General features: G+C 31.1%; 1 pseudogene across 1 annotated transcript in view; it reads left to right on the top strand.

Annotated features, from left to right (window-relative positions):
- LOC143253069 (SLIT-ROBO Rho GTPase-activating protein 1-like) overlaps positions 1–24,611 on the top strand; it is a 112,637-nt pseudogene that overhangs the window by 64,063 nt on the left and 23,963 nt on the right. The window contains exons 4-8 of the transcript XR_013029360.1: positions 6,278–6,340; positions 6,953–7,111; positions 11,061–11,189; positions 17,877–18,098; positions 18,854–18,955. The product of XR_013029360.1 is annotated as an SLIT-ROBO Rho GTPase-activating protein 1-like (transcript). The remainder of the gene's footprint in view (positions 1–6,277; positions 6,341–6,952; positions 7,112–11,060; positions 11,190–17,876; positions 18,099–18,853; positions 18,956–24,611) is intronic.

Below are 24,611 nucleotides of genomic sequence, written 5' to 3'. Positions count from 1 at the left end.
GGTAACTGCATGATAGGCTGCACAGTATGAGCATGACACAACTTCTAGCACAGTTGAATCCCTTTATGCATCTTAACCTTCCTCTCCCCCTTCAGTACCTTATTCATCTCAGAGTATTTTTTAAGTTCCATCTCAGCCAGACCATCCCTTCTCCCTCACACCTGTGAGCTGTGAATTTTCTGGTTTTGATAATTTCATCCTCTCCTTTTTCAATGCCTCCCTTACAACATTAAAATCTGGGTTTCGATACTCATGGTGGGAAGAGCACACATAGCTCATTATGTAGTGTTGTGTTTAATTACAAATGGAACTTTTTCAACTTCATAAGAGGTTCTTCTGTTTCTTTTGGAGACATGAGCTTCTTTGGAGATCTTGATTTCCCTCAGTCAAGTCCAAGTGCAACCTCTTCAGTGGGCCTTACTAGTTCAAAGGAACCTAGTTATGGATCCTTTGGATGTCTCTATCCATTTTCCTTCCTTCATGTGAACTTTACTTGGTGGTTGGACAGAAACAATTTCACAATGTGGGTTTCTGTTTCTTATCCTCATCTTGGGTGCACCTCTTCATGGATGCTTCTTGTTTGGATTGGAATGGATATCTGAACACACAAGAGCTTTCAGGTTGTTGTCTATCAAATTTTATCTCTGCATATCAATCTGGATGCATTCACCACCCAACTGAATTTTAAGCTCCCAGGCTTTGGTCCCAATTCCACATACTTTGGTTGTAGCTGTTAATGCCCTCATTCAGGAATAGGGACCTTTTCACTTGATGCTTAACCTCTATATGTTTTCTTTCTCATGTCATCTCCATTATCCACACCACTTTGCATTGTGTCACTTAGAGGCACTCAATTTAGCCAGCACAGCCATGGTTTTCACCCACTGCTATTAACACTTCCTCTTCCTTTTCTCTTACCCACCCTTGGATGCACTACATTTCCATTTCAACACTTTTTCTTCACTCATGACTTCTGTCTGGTTTCCTTGCCAGATGGGCTTGATTTTCATGGCAAACTACCTTCCTTTTTCTTGTCTCATTTGCCCTTCCTCCATGTTAGTTTACAAATGTAAGTGGTATATTTACCATTGTTTGTCTTTTCATCATAGTTTTTCTCCATTCCATCCTACTCTCCTACACTTGACTTCTTTTCTTACCTGGTTTTCCAAGAAGGGGCTTTTGATATTCACCTTTACTCCCATTTTCCCTCTTTTTCATTTCTCGCCTTTATCATCTTTCTCATGCATGTTGCCTCTGAAGTCTTGTATAGTCTCTCCAATATTATGTGACTCCCTATAGTTCCTATTCTAATTTGTTCATTCATTGAATCCCTTCCTTTTCCTGTGATATTTCTCCAAATTACCTTTAGTATTAGAAACACCACCCTATAAGCAGTTATTTTTTCTAGTAATTACTAAACATAGTTTTCATAACTCACTAAAAGTAACTTAGTAAAAGTGAAAATTTTCACACAAAAAAGTTTTTTTGCTGGGGAAAGTTCTGCATGGGAAAAGTGTTCAGAATGTGCTCTTTAGTTATATGTATGCAACTTGTTGATTCAATGTACAAAACTGAAAATTTTCATAAATGTTACTGATATGGACTGTAATGTTTTTATATATTAAAAGTAATACTGTTTATTTTAAAAAAATAAGTGTTTTAAAACCTGAATTTATCAGTACTATATTTAAAAATTACATCAATAACAAATATAATCAAACCCTTATGTGAAAGTTGTGTTCTCTCTGTGAGGAGAGTACTTTTATTTAAAATTATGTATTATGAACAAATAGTTGTTGCACATACCAAAATTAGGCTTGGCATGACAAGGTGATTAGGATATTTCACTCACAATCTAAGGATTACGGGTTTGAATCCCTGTCCCATCAAACATACTTGCCCTTTCAGCCATTGGGTGTGTTATAATGTGATGATCAATCTCACCATTCATTGGCAAAAAAGTAACCCAAGAACCCAAGAGTTGGAGATGAGTGGTGATGACCAGCTGTTTCCAATCTTTCACTGCTAAATTTGGGATGGCTAACCCAGATAGACTTTGTGTAGCTTTATGCAAAATTAAAAACAAATTACACCACACTTATTTTTCTAAATATCTGAATCTTGAATACCCAAAATGTGAATTTTTTTTATGAACTTTTGTCTATGGTGCCATTCAGTAGATGGTGGAGGAGTTTTTGGTCATGTACATATATACTGACATACATGCTATATCCATTATAATAAGATGGGTTGGATATGCCAGCTTATTCTTCCCCCTCTCCTGACAATTGTTGTACATTTCAAGCCTCTTCCCATCAAATCTATTACCTTACCATAACCCTGGCTGCCCCATTCCACTGTCCATTAGAGGATATAGTTCTTGTTAACATGTGGACCTCTTCCCATATATTTATTTTACAGTATTTTCATCATCTAGTAATTTCTTGCTCTACATTTTACACCTAAGTCTAGTTGCCATCTTGAGTTCCACAATATCTTTGTAAATAAGTAAGTGCCCTTTTTCCACTTTTCTTCTTTACAGGGGCCTTTTTCACATGTCAGAGGACTGATTAACATAAATTGCAAAGTGAATCTTAATATGCCAAAATTGATTGAGTTTTAAGCTATAAAAAATAATCAGACTGGGCACAATGTGTAAAGCAAAATTTAAAAAAAACTTTATCTAGAACACAAAGGGCACTTGCAGAAGCCACTGGCTTTCTTCATGTTAGATGTTTTCCAACCAACCAATTTATGTATGAAACCTGGTAACTGTAGAATGAAACCAATGTAAAAGTTTCCTAGACTATATATTTTTTTGCAAAGCCTGCATATGTTCAGAATAAATGAAATATTTTAACCAATTAGCTATTGCACAATGTTCTGTAGACATTATACCGTGAAGTACCAACTCATGGCTTGAAAAGTAAAGATCACAATGTGCCTTTGATTATATGACTTTCCATTAACCAACTGCTCTATGGGACAGCAATAAAGTATATATTACACAATGGCTGGTAGATATTCTCAAGTGAACCATTGCTTAATAGTAAAGAAAACAAGAAACCAATTCCCTCTAGTTGTTGATTTTTCTATTCACTAACTTCCTAATTATAGGTCAGACAATTAGTCTCAACCATAATGAGTACAAAGACTGATAATCAAAATAGTAATGTGGCTCCTTCTGGCATGTCCCTGTCTAATACTTCTAATATATAATACAAATAAGTGATTCTAGAATCTTTCTCCTCATAAACTGAGTCAGTATCTTATAAGCCAATGTCCCCACTGTCTTCTGACTCATCAGTTTTCTCCTCTGATTCCTTAATCAACCAATGCATGAGAAGCTCATCAGTGACATATGGTTTTAGCTTTTCAACATGTTCAATGTATTTTCATATTCTACAAGCCTAGTGGTATTTACAGTTTGTTAGACTGAGCTGTCTAAATAAAAAATAAGGGCCAATTTTATCATCCATAGCCAAGCTGCATCCATGTTGCAGGCACATAGAAAAAAGCCATAGCTAGTCTTCACACTGACAATGTCATGTCTTTGTATTGTCATAACATTTTTAGCCACGTGATATAGATCAACAGTACATATCTCAACTATTTACATAAATTCCAGTAGTGCAGTGCCATTGCACTGGGAGTTGAATAATTCATCACATCCACTAGACATCTATTTTTCAGCCAAACATGATCTTGGTGAACAACTGCTATGTTGCATGGTTCACCATCATGACTGCAGGTAATGCAAAATAAGAGTCTTCACCACATTCAACATCTTGCAAAATTCAACATACAACTGATTGTTATAATTAGTTCTTCATTCAGTGTGGATTTCTCCAGATTTTTCTTCATCTAAAATATGTAACAGGCACAAATGTTCTTGCATTATGCAGTTTGAAGTGTCTTCTATTTAGGACTTCTGGAAACCATTTGCTACATCACAGATTGATGAGAACTACTAGGTGGTGACTTATAGTTGTGGTGCAGCACACTGTACTGAACTTATAAATGTTTATGTAAGTGTCTTGGGGTTTGTGTTTCCCTTGGCAATGACAAAGTACTTTTTAAAGGTTGCATTACATCCTCCAAATATATGCCCAATATCAACACTGACTATATCTAATGCTTCAGGGAAGCCAGCACAGCAGTTGTCTCATAAGATGTATATTATTTGTGTTTCTTTTGTATCATGTTATTACCACCTGATGTAAATAGCTATGTGATCCAAAAAATACATTGGTGTACTATCTGGATACCTGTTTCATGGACATAAATTATGTAAATTAATGATTAATGAAAGGTTATCTTAGGATATGAAAAATTGCTTTCCTTATATAAATCCCAAATCTCTGTGCATCTCCCCATAGACCCAGTGAACTTCCATATTAAATTTGATGAAGATCCATTTACACGGGGGCAAAATAATGGTAAAACATGCAAAAATGCCCATAAAAACCACAAAAAATAAACTACAAATTTGTATGGGCCTTATGAACCTCTGTCCCAATTCTGCAAGTAGTTACATGGACAGAAAACAGACAATGCTATTATGTTTATACAGATTCAGCTAACAACTCACAGATTTTCTGACACTGTGCTATTCCCTAGCTATTTTCATAATTTTCAGTTATTAGTTTTAGAAGTTGTGGAATCCATGCTTTCATTTTTTGATACAGTTCAAATGAAGCAGCTCGAGTTACACAGCTAGTTTTAATCACGTTTATTTCATTCACACTGTCAATGACCATTATAGCAGGAGGCTACTTACAGATCAGCAATGGAACTATAACAGCACTTAAACAGATAAATGCCTAAATAGATGCAGCTTGCCTTCTTGATAGGAGACAAGGTTTCATGTATTGCATGATTCTGTTACTGTATTAAATGGCAATAATGCACTAGACCAAGTATGCAGTATACCACAGAGCAAGTATATGTTTGAAGCCACAGTGACTTCCTTTTTAATATGTATTTCTTTTTGGAATCATATGCTGGGCAATGAATAATTTTCATGAGAAGCTATAAATCATCAATAACACTAACAAACTGGCTGACAGTTTCTTCCATAAGTCAAACATTAAGACAATAATACCTGAAATAAAATTGGAGATAGCTATCTATGAGTGACAGAATCAAGATAAAATCAAAGACGTGTCTATTTATTCACATGTTAACATCAGCTACAATGAAATCATGTTAACTAGTTAAAGTAGTGGCTTTACTCAGGGTGAGTGGTACAGTACAACACCTACCAGAGTTCTAACGACTTCTATATCAACTGAAAGCTCAGCTTCAATTCCATGCACCTTTACCAGCAGATATCAAGCCCCACTCAACCATGTACAGGCTGGTGTGAACATCACACCTCTGAACAGAAGTTTATACTGCACCCATTTTCTCAAGTTGGTAGCTCAACTCTGTAATTGCAAAGCATGACTGAAGCAGTAGCACTCATGGCTTGCTCATGAATTTTAGCATCTTTTGTGTAGCTGTTCAGAATCACACATTTCTCTTGTTTTGTTTTACAACAGTATAGGGACTGGGAGGTGCTTTTGACAAGAGGAACCTTTGGCTAGACAGGAGGTTTCTGAGATGAATACAGCTCAAAGCCATTCTATCTAAGGTGAAGCCAGGACAGCTATCTCTGTGAGCTTATTACTCTCCCGCAACTGGCCTGAAGTCACTACTATACTATGTGTATAAATATCTAAAATTTATATGATCCCACAGGTTTACATTTGGGAGACTCTCAATAAAGTTATTGAAAATAATATTGTTACTATATGTAACAAGAAATGTTGATCTTTCTAAACTACAGTAAATGAAAACCTTAAATGTTTCATTTCTGCAGTGATCTTGTTCTGGCTTTCAAATCAAAATAAAACTATAGCAAGAAACTTCTTACACTTATCATGGTTTTGTGTCTTAACCTTAACAAGACAAGAACTAATAGACTGTGGAGCACCATATATCAAACTGCTTACCTACTCTCTGGCCATCTGAGTAAAAGACGTATTCCGTACGTTCAATCTTTAGAAGTAAAAATATGTTTCAACAATAAATTGGGTTTGCAATTCTAAAAGAAATTGGATCTATTGAAGTGTTCTTAGCAGTAATTTAGCAAATGACTACAAGTAAATTACCGAAGTGTGCTGAACAAGAAATTTAAAAGGCTTTATCATACCCAGATATGTTGTATGTGTATATAATAAGTGACATTTTATGATGTAATTAAAATACTAAATTAATTTTATGACATCTTTAGTGCAGGGAGGTTGGTTATGAAACTCATGAAGAACTTCTGAAAGTACTGCATGAATTGCACACAGTAAGTGTTTTATTAACAAGTCTTATGATGAAGGTATTTAAATGTTGAACCTGAATGTAGGTGATAACTTATTGCTTTGGAAATTTACATTATTTCAAATAACTTGAATAGTGAACATGGGAAAAAAAAAGGGTATATTAAAAGTATTTAAATATATTAAGTATATATTAAAAGCACATTCAATTAAATTGAGAACTCTTATTCTTCATTTTTGATGACTTTATTTAAAATAATAAACGAAAAAATAATTCTCAGTTTTGTATTTGATTTTAATTTTCAAAAGATAATTTTATTTAAAATAATTAAAATATTTAGAGCTAAAAATGTAAAATTTGGAGATATATAAGCTGCTGATAAAACACCAACTGATATTGAAATGTCAACTATTTAATTTTAAATTTGTGGGTCTATTTGTGTTTATTTTTGCTCTTTGAGAATCTTTTTATGCTTTATTTCTTACTTGTAGAACTTTCTATTTATTTATGACCAAATTTTTGCTTTATTTTGTTAGAACTGTTATTAGTCTTTGAGGTTGAACTTTCAGTCTGGTGTGAAGATGAGCAAATGTTACAAGTTAAACATTTTTTGCTGTAACTTTTATTTTTTATTAAGAGTATGAAGACTTATCAAAGTTACCATGGTGAAGAATGTCAGGCAAAAAGCAAATTAAGAATTGTAGAGGCTCAAAGATCCAAACTAGCACAATCAATACAGAATGAGAAGCTCCAGCAGTTAAAGAAATACAGGTTAATAGTGAAGGAAATTCAGAAGGTAAAGCCCATTTTTGTATGATAATGAAGTTAAGTATGTAATGAGTAAATTTCAAGGTAGTAAAGCACATTGTATGTATAATATGTGGTATATATTAGGTAAGTGAAGTGTAATTATTATCAATTATAAGTCATTTCAAGTCACATTTTTAGGATAGAAGTTACTAACAGAGCACTGTTGATTTTGTTTTAACATTTATTTTCATAAAGTCAAGAAAGTTATTAATTTGATGTCATATTAGTTACCTTTATTCTCCTGTCATTTTCATTTAATTCATGTTTATTCTGCCTATGAATGGGAATGCTTGTAATGCTGCACATAGTACAAGAATGTAGACAACAGTTTCCTTCAGTGATAGGCTAGATATTATATCAAGGTTGCAGTCTCCATTGTGTTTCAATGAGAATGACCTATTATGTGGCAAGTGCTAGTTGCTTTTGGTAAATTAAATGTTTACTATGAAGTAAGGAACAGTGAATTTAAACAATCAGGTAGATGACCTCATCCTGTTCAGATTGTGCTTTTCTTTATTTAACATTGTGTCCAGTATCTTTGTTATTCTCACAAACTCAGGTATTTTGAGAAGCACAGTATTACTTTTGTTTTAAGTTTACTTACTGATTATAAGTGTTTTTTTTATTACAAATTACAACTTCTACAGTAAGGAAGAATATTTTTAAAACAGGTGTAATGCTAAAAAAAATTGTATTTGAATCAACATTCAACAGCCTAATAATGTTTTTAAATTAGAATATTGATAGTGACTATTTATGCAAGTACATATTAATTTCCGTGAATTGACAGATTATTTATTTATAACTGAATGGGAAAAAAAACAACAGAAAATGAATAAATGTGAATATGGGGAATACACTGTGCAAAAGATTTACATACAGTTAGAAGTGTTTGGGCAAATAAATGATCAAAATCATATAGAGATGTACCTGGGAATTTGTTAATTGTGGGATTCTTTGATTGTGTTAATGCAGTTTCTGGCTTCCCTTCTGTTATTGTTAAATTTGTGTTTTAGTATGACAACATCCTGTTTTTGATTTTGTTCTTTTAACCTAATGTTCAATTTGCATCCTGTTTCACCTGTGTAAGAGATTGTGCAATTGTTGCAGTGTATTTTATAAATGTTTCCATGTTGGGAGATTTGTTATATAATTTTCTTAATAGGAATTTAGCTTTTAATCCAGGGGTGAAAAATGAATGTAGTCATTATATTAAAGTTATGTTTATGTGCTAGTCTTTTCTAAATTTTGATAGAGGTATGATAATATTTTCTGTATATGGGATAGTACAAGAAATTAGGTTTCCTTCATTTTTGGAGTGTTTTTTAGTTTGTTTGATAAACATTTCTTATCATTGTGTTTTTTTAATTTGTTAAAATTTTGTGTAATCACCGTAAGAGAAAACTAGTTTATTTTAATAAATCATTGAGTCAAGTTTGCAATTTCTTCAATGTTTTGTGTGGTTATATGTATGCTAAATATGGAGGCTTTTAAAAATGCTTAGTTTCTGGTGAATTACATGATTACAAAAAAGGTTTATATAATTTCTGCTGAATATTTGTTTTCTATGAACTTTTGTGGTGAAGCCTTGGCATTGCATGGAATTTTAACATTTAAAAAAATGTAGTATAGTTTATTACATATTATAATTTATCTCAGATGAGTCTCCTATTTATTATGTTAGGTATACTATGTATTAAGGTTTCAAATATCCAGAAACTTTAATTTTAATTTAGAAGTTACTTGAATATCAATATGCATCAAACTTATGATATTTGCCAATGAGGTAAGAAATGCACAACATTCTTTCTTAACACAAATATATTTTAATATACAACACAACAATACAATTTATAATAACAGTTGTTACAAGTAATGGTTTATATGCAAGTCTTATACTAGTCTTATATCTGGTGTGGAACTGAATCTTTTATCAATGTTCATGGAGGATGAATTAATTCTATGTTGATACACCTGTACACTTTTCTTGATGGATAGCTTGCTTGAAGCACATGTCAGTTTTAACCGACAATAACATCTAATGTCCTTGTAGAAATACAAATGTCCGAAATTAATTCTCTGAAGTTGAACAGTTTATAATGTTTGAAAACTATAAACATTCCTGGTCAAATATCTGTAGTTTTCTAATTAATAAGCTTTAATCACAATTATAGCTTCAGAGGCTTATAGTTTACTCACTGGGGGGAATCAGAAATATTCAATTACTGTCTCTGTATCTTGTGATAGCTAGCTTTTATACTCGGGCAATATTCTCAAACACTCAACAATATTCAAATATACAGTAATGTTTTCATAAAAGATATATTGTTTATTCTTGTTCTCAAAAACCTACAAATTTATGGTACAGGTGGAACTTGTATCATACACATCCCACAATATCTGTCACAGAATCTGTTACAAGTTATTTTCATTTTCAGCTGTGAATTGTGTGTCTCATTTTAGGGTCTTGTGAGAAAATTTCTGCAATATATTATATTGCCTCATAACAAAAAGTTTGAAGGAATAGGTTTACAATATCAAAGCTTGACATAATGACATTAGTGTTTAACATACATAAGCATTGTAGATGGTGTGTTGTGCTTTTTAATTGGATGCTTATTTTGGAAACATTGTTCTAGGAGTATTAATTTTTACCTAAATATATTTAATACATATAATATAATATAATACATATTTATATATATTAGAGAGAAGGACTTAAAATTGTATTGAAGACATCTTACAGATTCCTCCGGCCTCCTTTTTTTTATTTTTTTTATGGGGTGATGGTAGAAATGACATTTCAGCATCCATGATGAGTTCTACTTCAGTCTATCTCAAAATGAAAAGAGCAAACAAAACAATTCTACAAGAAATAATGGTAACATATTAAATACATCAGTTAAACTTGATTTGGTAGGAGATCTTGAAATATATAGTTTGAACGATTTTGGTCCAACATTTCTTGTAACCTTGTTTCATAAGAAATATCATTTGTAAGCAGTTTTTTAAGCAAATTTGCTTTCCAACAGCATCACCAACAAAGAAATTCCAGACACACATGCATGAACTACAAGTGACACACACACACACAGTAACTGTTTTTTAGTAATCTTTTGAAGAATGTCATTGTTTTATTTGTTTTCAGTTTTAATTATCATTTATACTTTAAAATACAAATAAGTGATAAATAATGAACCCAAATGCTTATTTTTCTTTCAGCAAACTTACAACTGTAGTTCTTAACCACATTGTTTATTAAGGCTATTGGTTATTGTTACTTTGTATTTTGGTTTCATTTTGCATTTAATTATTATACTTGTTGTTACTATATTTACTTTTGATTTTTAACATTATCAACAATAGTTGTGAATGTTATTTTGGTCATGATATGTCATTATTAAAATGATGTTTTCTGTCGTTTTTCTCCTGTTGGAAATGTTTGATTATAAGGTAAAAATCCAGGTTTGTTTTGTATATATTTTTTAACATATATGTATTTCAGTTTTATTTAGCAAAAACACAAAAACAACTAATCTCTGGATATAATAGATTACACTTCAAGGTAAAGTGTTCTAAAATAGCTGTAATTTATAGTCACTGTTACCTTGGTTTAGTATTTAAGTAAAGAATAAAGTTTTCTAGAAAAGCTTTATGCTAAATATGGGTAAATCTGATAGAATGTTAAGAATTTATTTTTGAAGCATAAATAGTTGAATTCCTTATTAACTTAGTAATATAATCCTAAAGTATTATCTATATTAGGATTAAACTTCAATATATCATTGGATGTTTTTTTAGTTTGGTTTTATTTTTAGCTTTCTAATTAAATTACTAAATCATATTTAACTATGTTATTGCTTTGGCTCATGAAATTCTCAGCATGGCATGATACTTACTGATATAATTAATTTAATTCCTACTTACTCTTACAGCGACAGTCAAAGCACAATGATGCCAGGCTCAAGTCTCTCAAAGCTCGCAATGATTATGTTCTGTCTATGAATGCAGCAAATGCAGCTGTTCAAAAATATTTTGTGGATGATCTTTCAGATCTGATAGATGTGAGTGTTAATCCTCTCTGATCTCATAGTAATATCTTATACTTTTGCCGTTATAAAAAAATATTCATGTATGGCTTTAGTTGTTTAAGTACATTTTTATATTTTCTTATTAAAAATGTTTGTTTACTTAAGTTTCCAGGTTGTGTTTCACCTGCATGGCAAAATCAGATACACTTGTATGCTTCAGAGTCAAGTGTAAAGTTAAAAATTTGCTTAATCCAGTTTGTTGAAAGAAAAGGGGATTTTCTGTTCTTGTTTATTTTGTTCTTCCTTTTCTATTTTACCAGTTTACAAATTTTGTTTAATTTTCTTCTGTTGTAACTTAAATTTTAATATACTAAAGATAAGAATAATTAAGATCACTGTATATATTTAGTATATATATGAATTAATACTAGAAGTAGGCTGGCTATATGTATAAAGAAACAAAATATATCTTCATTTGTTTATATCTTTATTACTACTTTAAAGTAAACTGGCCTCTAATGTTAAGTTTAATATTGTCTGTAGACTCCTTGTATTTATTATTGTTTATTTATTCCTAGGCTATGATGGATAAAGTGTAGTATAAGTGTCAAGTAGTCACAGTCTGTTAGGTGCAATAGGTGTAAGGCATAGATTTTATTTAGAAATTATGGGTTAACATGCACATTTATGGAAGTAAGTAGTGAAGTTATACAGATTGTATGGTGATAATTTTTGTTAGCAGAGAAACTGGAGGCTTTCCTAAATAGAGAAAAGGCTACAAATAAAGAGAAGATTAAATTGTGGGAAATAGCAGCAGAATTTAATGAAGAAATTTAGCTTTTGCATACAAAGAATATAGTAACTAATAATGGTTTTTAAGAAGTTAAAAACAGTGCTAATAAGCTTGTAGTAGTGGATTTAGTTATAAAGAGCAAGTTCTATAAAGTAACAGGTTTCAGTCTTTAGCTTTGACAGATAATGAAATCTGAGGAGGGAAGATAATAAAAAGTGATATATAGGAATGTAAATGAAAAACATGAAGAGATTATTATTGCAGAAGATACTTTGGTGCTGCACATAAATAGGATAATTTATGGGGCAAATATGGAGAAAATAATTATAATAATTTATCCTGGGATTATAGGGTGGAAATTATTTCTGAAGAAGCAAGTGATATATTTAAGTGTACTAGCAGTAATGCATTCTTTGTAATGCACATAAGGATTAATATCATGGGAAATGGTAATTCAGGGAAGCATATTGTTAACTATAAGGGATTAATAAAGGCATTCAAAGAAAAGGGCCACAATAAATAAATTCTTCAAGGTACACTGCCAATATGTAACCAGGGTATGAAATTATAAGTAAGTTGCTAGGGTTGTTGTTATTTGTTATTAAGTACAAAGCTACACAAAGGGTTTTTGTGCTTTGTCCACCACAGGTATCAAAACCCAGTTTCTAGCATTATAAGTCTGCAGATATATCACTGCACCACTGGGGGAGGCATGCTAGGACTGAATCTCAGGCTTAGGTTAATAAGTAAGGAAGAAAGAGCAGGTTGGTTGGTTGGATTTGTAGCACCAGTTCTTTTTCAAATGGATGATTTACATTTAAATGGAGTAGAAGATGTCTTGTTTACAAGGGCAACTTTAATTTATGGTTAGACAGTGGAGAGGTCCAGAATAATGAAGAAAACATAAGATGCAGAGAGACAGATAGTGTGGGAACAAGTTAAAAAGGTAGTTTTAATTGTAGGCTAAACTGTTATTATAATTCTAGAATGGCTAAATGTAGACATTTTTGACAACAGAAATGCTTTGAAATACAGTATTATAGGTTGTTTAATAGGGATAGAGTACTAAAGAGAGGCAGGGGAGTTTTTTTTTGTTTTTTTTTGTAAAATGTAAGTTAGAACCTGTTCAGGTTGAGGATATCAAAATTAATAACAATAAGGTTGAATTTCTTTGGGTTTCTGTTACTAGTTATATGGGTAGAAGACTTTTAGCTTGAAATATGATACAGACCATCAGATGGAACTGAAGAAATTAATGAGAAACTATACAGTAAAATAAAGGATTCAATTGTTAATGAGGTTAGAATGGGAGATATTAATTTTAGTCTTGTACATTTGTGAAATGTTAGAAACAAATCCTGAGTGAGACAGGTACTTAGCAACTGTTTAGGATCATTTTCTTCAGCAATTTGTTAGAAAACAAACTAGGAACAAAGCTATTTTAGATTCATTGTTAACTTCTAATAAAGAAATTGTTAATAGTGTAGAGATTGGAGAACATTACTCAATAAGATTTGATGTTTTATGAGATATTGAGAAAAGAAATAATGAGATTTTACTTACAAATTACAAAAAGCAAATTATAAAGAAATGCTTTCTGTGAATTAGGCAACTGGATTAGTTTGAGATATTAAGTAAATATTGGAAAAAGTTAAAAATAAATTCATTTATATTCAAGATAGGCATGTTCTTTGTAGACACAAAAAGGAAGTTGCAAATAAAAATTAGGTTGGCTTACAAAGGTAATAAAGGATAAAATTAAAGTATTATAAATAGATTAAATTGACTGCAATAATAGGCAGTTTGGTAGATTTAAAAGATTGAGAGTTGATCAAATTGGAAATTAATAATACAAAGATGTATATATAAAAGGTTGGTAAAATCTAAAAATTAACAGTAAGAATACCTTTAAGTACATTAAGGGAAAGCAAAACATCATGAAGGGTTGGTTGATTGGTTATTGTTAAGTACACACAATGTGCCATCTGTACTTTGTCCACCACAGGTGTGTTAGGAAGGGAGTATGCCTTTGAGGAATGATAAAGGAATGGTTATATCTGACGATTGTCACACTGTTGAGTTATTAATTTCTACTTTTTCTTCAGTCTTTAAATGAAGATTACTCAATGTGTATATATATCACTTGTTAATATGCCATTAAGTTAGAGAGGGTAGCATTGGGTACTTACAAGGGGTTTGTGCACTGAATGTCTACTAATGATTGGAGAACAGTCATTCTTTAATTCTGGGCCCAGATTGTCATGGAGTCTACTGTCTTTGGAGAACTATCTTGATGGAAATGAGCTTGGAATACATGAAGATGTTAAAACTATCCTCTCAACATTCTTTTCCTCCGAACCCCAAGAATTTTACAGAAGTGGCATTCAGAAGCTTGTGAATCATTGGCAGGAAGTAATTAATAATAATGGGACATACATTATTGATTAAATAACATTAAAAGTGTTTGAAATCCTTAAGAGATGACCTGACATATATATATACACAGTTAAATAATCAAACAATTATGAATAACTATACTGATACCATATAATTCTACTATAATTTGTTAAGCTTGGTATCTAAGCTGTATTTAGATCTAATAAAAGTATGAAACTTTGAGCAGACTAAAGACACAACCTACCTCCTTGAAATCCTGGTTCAAAAAATTATGGTAACCTTTTCATATATTAAGTTGGCTGAAAAACCTCTACGGGACATTCTGAGCTGTTGATTTGTTATTCACATGTCATATATTCTAGGAGAATATATAAGGGACTGTTTCTAAAAAATGGAAAGAGGTGAACAGGGCTACTATGTTTGATTCAGTACATAAGCCATATCTCAGCAAATTAAAAAGATATGAATTCTACTTTTATATTCTAACTTGTCAATGTTGGTACTTTGGGTTCCTAATTTTTACAGAATGAAAGACTTAGTATTTTGACACCACAAATATCTAGTTTTAACCAGTGCTGCATTCAACATACCATGTGTTCTTTTAATATTTACTTTTAAATAAAGATATTAACTCATGTATAGCATTAACATTTGAATTATAATCTACGAATCAATTCCACACTTATTATTAACATAAATTCATAAAATGGTAGTTTGATAAAAATTTTGAATGCAAGTCAACAAATGAGATGACATGGTCTTTGACTTGTGACTAGTTATGAAAGGGTTAAAGTTATTATTTAATATAATGCAATTTTACTGATAATTGGTTTCACAATCAGAATATAGTCCAATTATTACCAAGAAATTAAAAATAACAGCACCTAGACCACTTTATTCACAACAATATTCTGATCTGTAAGTATGCTTGCAACCATGACCATGTACACTTTCCTTTTTCTTTCAACATGAAATACTATTTACTGTAGAAAAAAAATGTATCTTGAAAAAATAATCTCTATCTGTCTCTCATTTATTTGTATAAGTGGATGTAATGAGTGAAACAAAGGTTAAAAAACAGTGCTCTGCACATCTCGTAGTACAACCATTGCTTTACAGATCGTACATTTGAAATGGTTGATAACAGCACCCTATGTACAGGGTAAATACACATTGTGTGCTTGTCAGAATTCTATGTGGACTTCTTTTTTTGAGTTGCTATGCTGTGTGGTTTGCCATTAGTACATTTCTGTGTATTGGATCATTTTCTGGAGAGGTCACTAAAAAGAGCATGATAACAAAGCAATTGAAAATTTGGAAAGTTCCATTTCTTTCCAGAAGCAGGGTATTGTCAATTGTTTGAATTGCAATTCTCATTTTAAGGTGAATGTAGTAAACAGATATATACAAATATTTACAAAATAGCTAATCTATTGGACAGCTGCAGAATATTCTATTTCATCATTTGACAGTTACATTATTTGTGAATATCCATAGTTCCTAAAATAGAAGTGAAATGAAAACCCTATAACCTGAGTGCTTTTGAAAGGTGGGTGTGTATTTCATTTCTATCAAGACTTCTTGAATCTGTATATATGTTTTTCTAACATCATGAACATAGTTCCCAAAAATTATCTTAAAGTTTGTTGTGGTGTGACAATCATGACTGCTGATTGGTTAGATTGCTTCTGAACAAGAGAAACTAGATGTTTTGGGTTTTTAAGCAGAAAGCAAATAGTTGAAAAACAACAATCACAAAGGTGGGCATCTGTCATGATCAACTGCATTTCCACCAATAACTAGCAGGAGAGTGTATATTCTTTATCAGCAATAAAAACTAATATAAAATGTCAAAAGTGATGCAGTGTAAATGCTGAGAATTGAAATACATTTGATGAAACCAAATGCATCAAGCCAGGAGGTGATAAGTTTAAAATAGTTCAACCAGCGTGAAATGGGTTTTCTTTTTCATAATGTATATAAAGTTGTCATTTCATTTCTTAAGGTTGGAAAGTTCATCATTATGTGTGCAATAAAGATATAATTAGGAGTATTTTTTTAATTAGACCAATTTTTAAAAAATCTTTCAGCAACTGAATTGAAGATTCCTCTCTTTATGAACAAAAACTTTCAAATGCTGTAACTTTATTTGACCTTTGTATTATTTGGTTTAGAATATGGTTTAGTTCAAAATGTGTAAAGCGATAGCAAAAGACTTCCGATATATATCTGAAGTGAACGATGAATTTAGGCAATGAACCTCAACAACTTATCTCTTACAGTGGTCACATGATGTTATGCATTGATCATATACTAGTCATAAGATTAGTCCCATTTTTATTTTATGCTCATTTAAACAAGAAAGAGAAAAGAGATAGTAATGTTTTTTCATATCACATTTAATGATATCTTCAATAATTTCAAATTTAATGAAACTTCAAAGTACATTCTTTGTAGTCATTACAATTTTTAAGCTTAAATTGCCAACAGTACTAACAATAACATAATTAACTTCACTGTACACAATTGTAATTGGCAATTCAATTGAGCTAATTGTGCTATATAATAATTGTTCATTTCCAATTGTTATGGGATTGGTAAAACAGTTTTTTTTTTGTTTTTTTTGCTAGTGCAGTTTGCAAAGTTGGATTCAAAAGTGTTTGCCTTGACATGCATATGTTGACAAACAACATACATGCTGTGAGGTAGACTTTACCAACAGTTTAAAAGTTTGCAGTTTTTACTTGCCTATTTTTGGAAAGTGTTGACAAAAAACAAATTTGTATGTACATCTTTCAAAAGTATGAGCCCTGATGCAAGCTTGGCAAAGTGATGGTATTCATTGATGAAAGTGCATTTACTTAGAATACGCTGATGCTCACATTGACGAATTTTGTGGATTGTACATGATTAAGGAATGTTTATAAATTTGAGAAGGTGCATTCATGATTTGTCATAAATTCTGCCTGGTTAAGAAATGTTTAGATTTGTTTATGTAGAGTCAAACTTTTAACAACTCTTTTGCTTTTAAGGGGCCGTGTGGACTACCTAATAGACTTTTTATGGGCTTGCTAGCATTTTGGAAGACCATTGACTTCCAGGTCATGCTACTTTTGAGCCCTGTTAATTTTTTTACTCTTGAATAAAGAAGAGTCACAGTGAATTTGAATGAGGTGTTTAAGATTGTTAAGCAAATAGATAGTGTTAATGAATAATTTATTTTTCATATCAGTAGGGGGATACAAGTATTAATTGTGCTAGGGTCAGAGTCATTTTCAACTGATATCTTTATTTTTCTAACAGTCACTGGGTTTTAAAATGTAGCACATGTAGTTACTTTAAGAGAGTTTGAGGGAATGCTTTATAAATATTTGAAGGATAAGGGCTGGATTTTAGATTTTAATATTTAATTTAATGAAAAGAATAGTCTAAATGGAACAAAAGACTTCTTGTTGTCTTTTAATGCTATGTTATTTTATACAAGAAATTCTCCACTTTTCAGAAATAATTCATAAATTTCTTTGTTTCAGTGCATGGACCTTGGTTTCTACACTTGCCTTTCACACACATTATTAATGTATGTAAGTTCTGAGGAGTGCCTCAAAAAAACTAAACAAAACAGTATAGACAAAATGATCAAGTGCTTAAACAACCTAGATTCTCGTTTGGATAAGCAAAAATATTTTGAATTCAACAATTCTGCATTTATGGTTCCAAAGAAGTTTGAATTTCTGCCTCACAAAGGAGATGAGGTATGGACATTTCAATATGAAATAATAAATAAATTGAAGTTTCTTTCTTACAAGTATTAATTCCTATTCTGCCAAGAAAATACTTAATCCTTGAGGTACTTTTAAAAATAAGATTAAGGATTAAACAAAAGCATGGAAGTAAACTTAACAATACTGCATTGATACTTAAAATAACTTTTTACCCTAAAATTCATGAGATATAATTGCTTTTCAGATCTATTTGTCATTATATCTATGCCTGTAATGGTTTGCTATTTCAATATATATAATTAGGTTTTTTTTTAATTTTATATTTAATTTTATAACTGAATTTTATGTTTCTTTGTAGTTAAGCAAAAAGCTACACAGTGGGTTATCTATGATGTGCTCACTAAAGGTCGTGAAACCCAGTTTATAGCATTATAAATTTGCATTATAACTTACTAGGAGGCTATATTTGAAATCAAGAATGAATACACCATAATTCCAATGAAATATAATGTGGTTTTATGATTTAAGACACAAAATTGATCACATTTGAATTGGAACCCTGAAAATCTTGAGAAAGAAAAATATCAGTTTATAAATGTTGAGTAGAATTTATGTTTATTTTCTATACAACTTTGCATATGAATTTAGTACTTTGTAACTATCTAAGTAAAATAATTGTGTATATTGTTGTCTGAATTTTAAATTTTTTTTGTTATTAAAGATATATTCAATAGAGGATGTACTAGCATGAGTAATAATACCAAAGGTTATATTACTAAAAATAGATTAGTCAAGTTCAGGTTCACAAAGCCAATGAGGAGGAGCTTCATCTTAGGTACAAACAGTTGAACAACAGACTAACCACATTAAAAACAGAAAGTGAAGAGGTAGGTGTAGCATGTGTGATTACTAAAACAAAAAAGAAAAATAATTAATGCTCTAATTGAAGAGGCTAAGTAGAGTTTTAACGTAGAATGTATCTTTACTGGCTCCATATTTTGTTATTGCAACTTTGTCAGACATTATTGATAACCTAAAAGTTCACTGATCCTGTTGAAACTAAATTGAAACACTGTCATCAGTTAATATAATATTGGTAGGTAGGTGTAAACAACATGGATAGTATTAGAAATTTAAATTAAAAGTCAAATTCTAATAAATAAATTAAAGAGGATAATTATGTAGATCCACAACTAGTAAAAAGTTTAAAACCATATAATAGTCGAGTTTTTAAATTCTACAACTACCCTAAAGATCACTAGCTTAACTTACTCCTGAAACAAACAGCATCTGTTTGTCTCAGACCTTGTACTGAAATATATTGTGGGTTTTAGATAGATTATGCATTTGTTACTAAACTTGTTTACTATTCATATCAACAAATTTTTTTCTTGAACATAGCAACTACAATTCCTTAATCATGGTTCCATCCTATTTAGAATAGATATTGTTGATTTATATCCCAGTATCCCATTTGAAGGTGTGTATTGTGTTATGAGTATGATAGAAAATATAGATAAGTTAGAAATTTTAAATATTTCAACTTGTTGATTAGAATGAGCTCTGAAGTTTGTTTGTATTTAGTTAATAAATACATAAGATTTAACAGGGAATTATATGAACAAATTAAAAGAATAATTATATAGAATAGAGTAGCAGTAACTAACTGTAGTACTTATGCACATACTTGAACTGAAAGCACTAAATTCTTGTAAAACAGGAGGGAATATTGGCCCATCAATCTGATACAAATTCACAAATGATATATTTGGAATATGAACACTAATACATACATGGACCAATAATTCCCTTGATGTCTCTGAATGATAGTTCACCTAGGTCATCCCATTCATTAAAATAAAATTTAGGATACAAATAAAACACTGAAAGCTAGTCCTGATTATTCAGATACTTATCAATCCTTCTCTTAAACTCCCTTAAATTAACTGTATACATCACATCTGAAGGCAACCTGTTCCAAATATTAAAAACATTTTTTAGCAAAATAAAGCTGTCTTAGCTGTAGATGACACTTACCTTGGAAATATTTATATGTATGTCTCTTAGTCCCACTATTCTCACTGTTAAGTATGAAAAACAATGATGCATCAACACTGTCAGTTCTCATAACAGTCTTAAACTCTATAGTCAGATACCAACTAATTCTTTGTTTTTTTTGTCATATAACAAGTTATTCATTGTTGGTGTCACACTTGTAGCTGGTCTTTGAACCATTTTCCACCAATTTAATATCCTTCTTAAGGTAAAGTACTTGAGAAACACAATATTTAAAATGTGGCCTAGCCAATGACCCCTACAATGATATTATTACTTCTTTAGATTTGTATTTAATATTTCTTTAAATTCAGCCTAAAATCCTATTTGCTTTGGCATTAGCAATAAATATCGCATTGTGTGAATGACTCAAAAGAGTGATCAACTGGAATACCAAGATCCTTTTCTTCCATAACATATCTAGAGCCACTTAATAGATTCCATGAGTTCTTGAATATAATTCACCCATTCAAAAAACTTGCACTTACTTATACGTGGTAGAAATTTTCGATTTTTAAGTACCATCATGTTAAGGATAGGGAAATAATTACTGGTATTTGTAGTAAGTTATCTACAAAAGTCTTTTGTTTTCATTTCTACTCATATCATCTCTCCAATGTAAAAAGAGTTGTAATTACTGGTTACCTCCATATGGTTGATAAAATTTGTAATAAAGGAGTATAGAAAGAAGCAAAGGAAAATTTAGTACCTCTTTTGAAGAAAACATTTAGCCACAGGAATATATTAAAAAAAAACATAGACTTTAATAGGCAAAAACAAGACAAAAATGTTTTATTGAACCATGGAACTAAAGAACGAAAAATTAAAGCAAAGATTACGTGGGTGATGCTATATATAGTAAATGGTAATATCACCAAAATAGCTCTATGTAACAAAATATTTACTTTTTCTTGTTCCTGGGCAGAAAGTGTTATTTCTTAATTGCTTATGCCTAAAGTAAATTGAAAAAAACCTATTTTTCTCTTCAAACTTTGCTTTTGTGACCTGGGTAATGAAATTTTCAAATTTACCCATTTTCCAGAACATTTCAGGAAGATTCAGTGCTGAGTAGCTGATAGAGAATATTCTCGAACTTACAAGAATTTTCAAGAACTTTCTAGAATGTTGTAGAACTTATAAGAATTTTCAAGAACTTTCTAGAATGTTGTAGAACTTATAAGAATTTTCTAGAACTTTCCATAGTAATATATATTTAGGAGCTCACCACTTCAGTTTAGTTTTAGCTGCCTAAGTGAACACATAGACCTATTTTATTTTATCAGAGATGGTATCAAGAAGCTGTAAGCATTCTCCAGATGCATTCTGCTATGTACATGGCTAATTTATCAAGACAAGAGTGAAAAAGTACTCTGTGAAAGAGGAATGCAACAGCATCAAGACCTTGCTAGAAGCCTTGAAGAATGATGAGTTTGGCTGGGAGATTATCAGAGACTTCAAAATGGTGGCATTCCTGATGGGTATCCAAGGAGGCTTTACCAAGTTTCCCTGTTATCTTTGCCTTTGGGACAGCAGGGACACTGCAGCATACTACAACAGGAAGCACTGGCCACATCAGACCAAGTTCTCTGTGGGGAGGCACAATGTCAAGTGTGAGCCACTAGTGGTACATTGCACATAAAATTGGGTCTTATGAAACAGTTTGTCACAGCTGTGAATAAAAAGTTTGCAGCCCTCAAGTACCTTTAAGACTTCTTCCCTAAGCTGTCTGAGGCAAAGGTCAAAGCTGGTGTCTTCATTGGACCACCAATAAAGAAGATCCTGGAGTACACAGAATTCCCCAAGAAGTTCAGTAAGAAGGAAAAAAAGCTTGGGGCAGTTTTATCACAGTGGTTTAGGGCTTTTTGGGCAATCACAAGGCCAACAATTATGTGGAACTGGTTGAAACTCTGGTGGAGAACTACGGCAAAATGGGCTGAAGGATGCCCCTGAAAGTCCATATCTTTGACGCTCATCTTGATAAATTGAAGGAGAATGTGGAAACATGCTCGGAGGAGCAAGGTGAGCACTTCCCCCATGATATACTGGACTTTGAACACCTCTACAAAGGAGCATACAACAAAAACATGATGGAAGACTATAGTTGGGGGCTGATACGTGAAAGTGATTTACATTACAGTCGCAAATCTCAAAAAACTACTCACTTCTAAACATTTTTGTTCATTTTTGTATAACTTTAGTATAAATATATGTAAATCTTGATTCATATGTTGTTTTATTTAGACCTTATGTAAATGAAAATGTGCAAATTTGCCCATTTTTACTTAGAAAATAGGTTAATTTCTAAATTTCATTATCCAGGTCTCAAAAGCAAAGTTTGAAGGGAATAATGGCCATTTACAACATAACCAATTAAGAAATGACACATACTCTCCAGGAACAAAATTTGTGTTGCATAGTGTAATAGGAATATTAGATGTATATATTAAAATAGTGCAAAATGCAGCATTAAATCCTTAGTAACAGTTTCAACATATAAGAAAGAAACACAAGTGTATAGCTGCTAAATATGGACTATATGATCACTGTAATTGTAAGAAAGATGTTTATGAAGTAACACTCTGGTACTTATGTAAGAGAAACATTCTGACACATACATGGTAGAATATTTTAACACATACATAACAAACAAAACTTCTATTGTTAAACATTATTATATTATATTAAACATAAAGGCTACTACAAGCATATAACATCTTATCAAATGTCAATATTCTATCTAAATATTGTAGTTTTCTTGAATGAATAATTAATTTTGATCCATTTTAATCAAGAAGAATAAACCTAACCTGAACAAATATAAAAGTTGGTTTCTAGTATATAGATGTTAATTGCCTTAGTCAAAAGTCAAAGATTTTAAAATCTTAAGAACTCTATATATACACTTTCGTGAGAAGGAAAATGAATATTTTAACTAAATATTACAAAACATAGTAATATAAAAAAACAATTATGGATGTTTAGGTAGCATTAAAACCTCAAAAAGTTAATTCACAACAGTATAAGTACAAAAACAACATTAACTATTAAGCAAGTAGTTTTTTGTATAAAAGAAATTTAGAAGTTACACAGATTTAAACAGTAACAATATAATGGAACTTACAACAAAATGTATGGCATGTATATGTTTAAGAATATAGTTAAGAGAAAACATTATAAAGAAAGTCTTAAATATAAGTATAGACTCTTCATCTTAAAAAAATAAAATGAAAACACTAGAATACTGGAATTGACTATATTAGTAACAATAGGGATGTATTCATATTATTTTAGTGTTGATCATTGAAGATAGGAAGTTTGTTTGTTTTTTTATAAAAGGTTTGTAATCTGTTGTCCTGGATTGAGAACTTTACTTTTTTAAAAATGATGAGAATATTTTTGTTCTTAATATATAATTGGATACAAGATTCAGTTAAGTTATATCACTAAAATCATCACATACTTTTGCTTGCTTGTTTACCATAAGTGTATTTATATATGACCCATGAATGCATAACTGTGATTAAATGTTTTTGGTTTTAAAGAATTTTTGAATTCTAAATGTTGACTTGAATACTCAACATAGCATAATGTATGGGTAATTTATCTTGATTATTTTTTTTAATTTGGAATGTAAGTTTAAAACGTTGTCCATTAAAGGAATGGTAAAACAAGTGGATATTTCAAGACAGTGTGTACTGATAGGATACCCATTACTTAATAATGGTTTTCAGACAAACCCTGAAACTCAAGCACTTTTGATCACTTAACTGTTCTTTTTTTTTTTTTAAAGTGAAATATTTGGAAGTGCTCAAGTTTTGGGTCTCATTTGTAAACCATCACAATTTTTGTGTATGTTCCTGTGTGCTAACTTATTAATCATTACTTTGAAATTACAAGGTAAAGACAAAATTAGTCTGAATATTTATTATATACTCTGTTCCAGGGTATTTAGAGCAAAATTACATTTGAAGAAGTCTGATATGAAACTGTCAAAACAAATGCATAAACCAGTAAATGTTTCTGTGGTAAAGAGGTTGTTTGTGTTGTTTACTTAAGTGTTAAAAAAAATTAATTTTTTTTTATCTCACATTTAAAATTTGCACATAGATGTTGTGAAGTTGGGTGTTCTAAAAACTTCTCAGTGTGATCAGTGTTTTGCAAAAAGGAAAAAAACATTATCAGTATATATCCTCTATAATACTGGTTTGTAAAAGAGGAAGCATTTATCCAGCCATTAACACTGATAATAACAGCTAGAGAAGAATATTTGCAAGTGTCTGACCTAGGGTTTATCCCATCATAACCCGATCTACATAATCATAAAGCTGGCCAATAAAAAGGAAAAGATTATCCTTGAGGGCCAATTTAAGAAACTGTTTGAATTTTTGTTAGTAAAAGTTAGAGTGCCAGACATCATTAGTTGAAAATAAATGTTTTATACTTATTTTAACCACTTCTTTGAATGGTAAGTTAATGAACAAGGACTGA

Source organism: Tachypleus tridentatus, chromosome 6 (genome assembly GCF_004210375.1).
Source record: "Tachypleus tridentatus isolate NWPU-2018 chromosome 6, ASM421037v1, whole genome shotgun sequence".
NCBI lineage: Eukaryota > Metazoa > Arthropoda > Merostomata > Xiphosura > Limulidae > Tachypleus > Tachypleus tridentatus.
Note: the sequence above shows the minus strand (reverse complement) of the source record. Positions and strands in the feature narration are given on the sequence as shown.